The sequence below is a fragment of the Eschscholzia californica genome, unplaced genomic scaffold (genome assembly GCF_041429995.1).
Source record: "Eschscholzia californica isolate CP2 unplaced genomic scaffold, dmEscCali1.0.p SCAF_2, whole genome shotgun sequence".
NCBI lineage: Eukaryota > Viridiplantae > Streptophyta > Magnoliopsida > Ranunculales > Papaveraceae > Eschscholzia > Eschscholzia californica.
In genome coordinates, this window is record NW_028238309.1 from 5540997 (window position 1) to 5547740 (window position 6744).

Below are 6744 nucleotides of genomic sequence, written 5' to 3' on the forward strand. Positions count from 1 at the left end.
TCTCTAAAAGTTTTATTTTCTTATTTTTGGATGTTCATCATTCTTTTTTGTTTCACATTTTATTTTCTTCATCTCTTTCAATCTCTAAAAACATCAATTTTCTGTTCTTACTCTCTCTAAAAGTTTTATGTTCTCATTTTTGGGTGTTCATCATTCTTATTTTGTTTCACATTTTATCTTCTTCATCTCTTTCAATCTCTAAAAACATTAAAGTTTTCTGTCTTTCTCTCTCTAAAAGTTTTATGTTCTTATTTTTCTTCTTCATCACTCTTATTTGTTTCACATTTTATCTTCTTCATCTCTAAAAACATCAAAGTACATAACCAAATGTCCAGTGCACAGAACCATTTCCGGTACAGGAGAAAATTCCCAGTTCAAAAGTGTCCAGTACTAAACCAAATGTCCAGTACATAGAACAATTCTCGGTGCACAAGAAAATTCCCCAGTACAAAAATGTCTAGTACATAACCAAATGGCGTGTACACAGAACAATTCCCGGTACACAAGAAAATTCCCACTACAAAAATTTCTAGTACATAACCAAATGACTTGTACACAGAACAATTCTTGGTACACAAGAAAATTCTCAGTACAAAAATGTGTAGTACATATCTAAAAAATGACCAGTACACTAAATAGTTCCTGGTACACAAGAAAATTTCTTTATACAAATCAATGAAATACTACCAAAAATGAAGAAATTTGTTGAGATTGGAAAGAGATCAGAAATAAATCTGGAAAAAAAAACGAAATTTGTTGAGATTGGAGAGAGAAATATGTGTGGGAGAAAATAAATAAGAAATAAGAAATAAATCTGGAAAAAAGAACGAAAATGGCAAGTTGGTAAATTTTGTAATGGCAATTCTGTAAATTCGTGGAAAGTACAAGGTTTAATGTCAGGTGCGTCAGACTATTTTTCAAAAAAATTCGCATTTCCCGGGAATTTTTCGATGGCAATTTTGTGAATTTATGGAAAGTACACAGTCTGATGGGAGGCGTGTCAGATTATTTGTCAGAAATTTTCGAGTTTCCCGGGAATTTTTCGATGGTCGTTTCGTAAATTTCAAAAAGAAGAAGGGTGTTTCGGAAATTCCACCCCTAGCCTGACTTTTTTGGACCTGCCCCTCATTCTTTATCTGCAGTGGGCCTGATGCATATTGTTGGGCTGATTTTGGGCCTTTTGCCCAACCCCTCTAAAAAAAGCTTCTCAAGAAATATGACGAAAACTGTCACAAAAAACACCATTGAGATTTATTTGACCAAGGAAATAAGTGCCACAAAAATCATTGGAAAAAAACCGCAAGGATGCGATACTAAAGTGTCGTTAATAGTGTTGCAGAAAAGCTCCGTTGATCGAAATGTAAGTAATAGACATCCGTGAACTCCCAAGTAATGTCTTAGATATTTGTAGACTTGAAATTTCAGATTAGAATACTCCCACAATCATGCATTTTGGTATGACAACCTTCCCCCATTCTAGTTGAGTGAAGTCATCATATGGACATATGGTTTTTGTCTCACCTAATAGCCCTATCATCTCTCAGCTCTTTGCCCCAAGAACTTTGGTCCCCTTTCTAGGGCTTTACCAAGCATACTAAAAGGGCAAAATATACAAGTGAAGATGAGAGAGAATAGTAGCTAGCCTAGTATAGAGAGAGGGGTTTGAGTAGTTTGATTGAAAGGGGGGTTTGGCTGCTCCTATCCTATGTGATGGTTGTATATAGATCCTAGCTAGGCAGGCCTCTTAAATGAATTATTTATACTGTAAACAGTATAATATATAAATATGAAAGAAGCCGACAGGATTGTCAAAAGACAAGGACTGGTCTTGTTCCTTTTGGCAAGATCCTACACCCCTCCCTTCTTTGCCTCGTGTCTCTCTCTCTCTCTCTCTCTCTTGATTTATAAATTATAGTTTACTAGTATATTATTAATTTTAGTTCAACAAAAAAAAATAGTATATTATTAATTTGCTCACTTTCCCATTGATTTTTTTATTTAATTCAACTAACTATTTTTATTGATACAACAAGAAGTTATGACTTCATCAAAAAAAGAACAAGAAGTTATGAAGATAAGATCCACAACTAGCTAAAAAGAAATTTCAACAAAAAAAAAAAAAAGACATAATGAAAAGAAAAAATGAAATGAGTATCCTTGAAATTAGAATATAAAAAAACAGTATAAAGCAAAGTCTATTATGGTTGTATCGTAGGGCGAGAAGAATCCGACTACTTGCAACTACTAACACCCACGGTGAGGAAAAGGTCAAGCCAATCCAAATGGGGTATAAAGGAGCCTGAATTTTGAGTAATTTTTTGTTGGAAACAACGTAACTGCAACATTTTTTGTCATCACAATCAACAACTAGAATAACAAAAACCAAGTAAAAAAATCTTGAAGTCCAGAACAAAATACAAAAGGAAGAATTCTCACTGTCATCTTTCTGCAGATCTTTCATAACCAGCTTAAGGAAAGATGATAGATTACTTGATAATTAGGGAAAACACTTCTAGAGGCGATAATCCGTAAGAAGGCCTCAAATTTCGAACTGGTAAGAAGTTGAAGTAGTAGTAGAAGATTTCGTAACGAAATATGACTCGTTTCAGAAAGAGAGTGACACCGCCAGGATCAAAAGCACACTCCACACGTTCTATGTAATACAACCCTTAAAATTTTCATGATCTTATGTGATAGCCTAGGGAATGAGCATATGGATTTGGTATGACCAACAACTGAGATTAGGGAAAACTGAACATAAACTTATGACGGTTTGCTACAATAATATGTATGTTTGTGTAACTCATATTGCATAAACAACATATGGTGCAATGATCACATATTTGAAAATTTATAGTCACTCAGTCATTATCTGTAGCGTGTGGAAGGGTGCAAGCCCTGAGCCCGCATCGGCCCCCACCACACATGGGTGCCTTATATAGTTGCAATGCGTAATACTAGAAAACTTTGTGAAGTTCATGAGAAAACTACACTCGTAGGATGTCTTAGTGTTGTGCACAATTGTGTTCATCCCATCTAGTTATATACCGAGGCTAGAGCCAAAGTTTGCTTAAAACAAACTCATAGTTGTGAATGAGATAATATTGTTTGAAATGTCAGCCTTAACAAGTTTACCTGATTAAATTGGGTGAGAGAGTTCAAACTTGCGTCCTACAATGAGTAACACCATATAAGAAGTTTTTTACTTACACCAGTTCACTCCATTTCCACATACATACTTACATAATTATATGCGCATGAATGTAGCCTTCGTGATAAGCTTGTAAGGCACAATAGTAAGTCGTAATGAGATTTTTTTTTTCTCGTACTCTCCTTTCCTACTCTCTACTTTAATATTATCATATAAATAGTTCCATTTTAAATTTAGCATGGGGTCTCAAATTTCTTAGCTACATCTCTCTCCATACTATTGTGAATTAATGATATTGTGATCTTGTGGCAAACCTAATTCAAAAAAAATCAAAACATTATTTTGTGGATATAAACAAAAACATACAAAAACATAGAAAGACTTGACTGAAGTACAAGGAAAGAGGAGTGAGAAGGAAGTCCATCCAATGACCCATCTTAAAAACCATTAAATCACCCAGCAAACCAGCTGCAGAATTGCTGCTGTATTATATATAGGTCAGGCCAGAAAAACCCCAGAGGTAACAGAACAAGCAGCAGAAGCACCCGCGTAAAAGTCGAGGGTCTCTCTCTTCTTTCTCTAAAGTACCTTTAGTCATTCAACATGGGTCCCTCTCTCTCTCTCTATAGTCTATCCTATCTCTCTCTCTTTCTCTTTCTTTATCTTCATATTTCTTTTTCTGAAAAAGAAAACAAACCAATAAAATATCTGTTTTGTTTGAGTAATTTATGGTTCCTCAAACTTTGTGGTGGGTGTCTGTGTGTGACTGGGGACCTAAAATTATCATCATTTTGATATGGGTCTCCCCTGTCATATGTTAGTGATCAAAATTGTTTTTTCTATAACCTATATACATACTCCTTCCAAGTGTTTCTCTTTCAATATTTTGAGTAATCTAAAGCCCACTAAAAGAATTGTACTATCACTTATTTGAATCAGCATCTAAACAAAATTATTATCATGCGTGTATTACCCGAGATTGATAAATGATGGTCGTAGTGATGACAGAGGTTACTCGAGTTGTAGATGATTGTCCTTAGTTTCTCATAGGTGACTAAGGTTGTGGCACAATAGAATCAGAGTAATGCTGGTATTTTAGCGGCTATAAACCAAAGGCTACTCCAAACCAATTCAAATTTACTGTCTTTATTTTCGAGTCAACTCTTTTGCTTTCTCTTGTTGGATTTTTTCACTCTCGATAGCCAATTGATTCATAATAAGGTGATTAAGGTCTGAAGGTGTTCTATTTATGTAGTCTTCTTCTACCATTTCTCTATTTAATATTTAATTTGTTTTGATATGAATTTCAAAAGCAATGATCTATCGAAATAAACACACAAAAAAGCCACACACAATGTTGATAACCTGGGCACCAATGCACTTAAAACAACACATTTTACTTACAGAAGAAGAACACACAATCTCCTGCAAAATTTACCTTGTGCTTATAATGTGACACTATATTGTGGTCATCCAACTCAAAACCAATTGGTTATAAGTGGAGAGGACCTAGACATTATATTATTGGTTGCTAGATAGCCCTTCTCTCATGTGGACTATTCGCACACGCCCCCTCACGTGTGCCGTGGTTAGCCTAACACATTTTTTTTTGGGTGACGTGGAGCGCGTGTGACTTTTAAACCTATCACGTGTGGTCCTAGCTCTGATATCATGTTAGTTTGTGGTCATCCAACTCAAAACCAATTGGCTATGAGTGGAGATGACCTAGACATTATATTCTTGATTGCTAGATAGCCCTTCTTCCATGTGGCACTATTCTCACAACTATAACTCTCAAAGCAAAAAGAAGTGAGAAACTGAAATTGATAGTCTCACTCTCACATCGCCCTTTAAAATTGGGAATAGCATGCAAAGCTTTTATGAAAGCATAATAGAGACTTCTTTGTATGTTGGGTTCGAAACTAAAGCCTTGCATAAAGGGGTGTTTGACCTATTGTGAGGGTAAGAAATCGTGGGTCAAGAAGTCAGCTGGACCGGGCCGTTGACCGGATGTCGAACCTCCACCTGTTAATATTTTTGCGGACACCGACGACTTCTTTGGGCTTAACCTGTGACAAAAGAGCCAAAAACGCATGTGACCGTAAGTCCCTTGGGACACCTAGATGGTACCGTCCTAAGGGGGTTCCGACGGTCAAGTCAGTAAGCTTGCAAGAGAAGTAAAATGTACGTGAACGATGTCCTTCGAATGTTACCGTCGATTGAATAATGGTCGGAGTCTAGGCACGGCTCGCAGAGTGGTCGGAGCTCGATCTCTTACGGGTTGACTGACTTGGTTGGAGAGAGGTTAAGACATCCTATGAGGTATGCCTTGTTTGGGGATATGCACCGTAAATAGAGTGGAAAGCTTTAGAATCTGACCTTGCAAATATTCACGTGGGTCAGGTAAGGAAAGTCTGACCTTCAGGAGAGATAAAGTAGCTTGCCTACGTTGATCGTTAGGAGAGATAATGGTAGGTCGCCCTTCCTTGGTTGTTAGTTGCCCAAGAGAGAGAAAGTAATGGTCGATCTTCCTTCGTTGTCTGATCGCCCAACAGTGAGAAAGTAATGATCGACCTCCCTTGGTTGTCAAGTCGCTGAGGAGAGAGAAAGTTATTAAATGATCACTCAATATGCTCGTTGATGATCAGATGGTCCCTCTGTATGAGAGAAAGTAGCGTAATGTCTTAGGTGATGACCAGATGATATTAGAGTGCTTGATAGTGATATCAGTGGAATATGGATAAGTTAGGCGATCACTAGATGATCGAGTGTATTAATCGGGAATTCAATGATGAGTATTTTTGTCTGAGATCGGATGATCTGTATCATTCTTGGTTTCGTCCTTTTATAGTGTCTTGGGTCTACTCTTACCCGACGATGAGTTGTCATCTTTAATGGTGGTAACGCATGGGTTGTCACCATTAATATGAATTTCCTAACCCCCTAACGGGTATATCCGGGGTACAGTCATCTTGAATCGTTGTAATGTCTCTCCAACGGATATACGGGAGGAGATATGTTGAAGATTTGAGGCGGACCTCTTTATATAGGCTGGATGTGCTTTCGTATTTTGGTTTTTTGAGAATGCGAGGGCAAACCTCTTCTTTCAGGGTTGGAAGTGCTTACATATTTCAGCCTGGTAAGGAGGCGAGGGCAGACCTCTTCCTCAAAGGCTGAAAGCGCTTCTTTATTTTGGCGTTGCTTCGGGGTGCCCGAAGATGAATGGGTCGGGCCCATTAGCCATTAGTTCATGGGCTTGGTAACCGAGTAAGCCCATTAATCGTGAATTTCTTGGGGCACTCCTGGTAACGTATTTTGGCCCATACACCAATGCCTTCAAATTTAAGTTTTTCTCAGTGTTCGAATGTGACGTCTCAAGCCTTAGTAGTTATCGATTTTGCCCCCACTTTAGACGCCTCAAATCTAAGTCCACATGTACATGATTTTGTTCTTGATAAAGGCTCCACAAGTCCACCCGAAAGGGTTGGCCTTGACACTTACTAATCTTGAGCTTTCACTTATAGCCCAGGTCCCAGACACTCTCGCGAGCGATTTAGGACTATCACAATCCTCCAACGTCAACGAAAAGTGGT

At 37.7% G+C, this 6744-nt stretch overlaps 1 long non-coding RNA gene across 1 annotated transcript; it reads right to left on the bottom strand.

Annotated features, from left to right (window-relative positions):
* Positions 1 to 1989: 1989 nt before the first annotated feature.
* LOC147555599 (uncharacterized) lies at positions 1990 to 2813 on the bottom strand. Its single transcript, XR_015235412.1, has 2 exons — positions 2437 to 2813; positions 1990 to 2299 (listed from the first exon to the last, which is right to left on the bottom strand). It is a non-coding gene; the product is annotated as an uncharacterized LOC147555599 (long non-coding RNA).
* Between the last annotated feature and the right edge of the window lie 3931 nt (positions 2814 to 6744).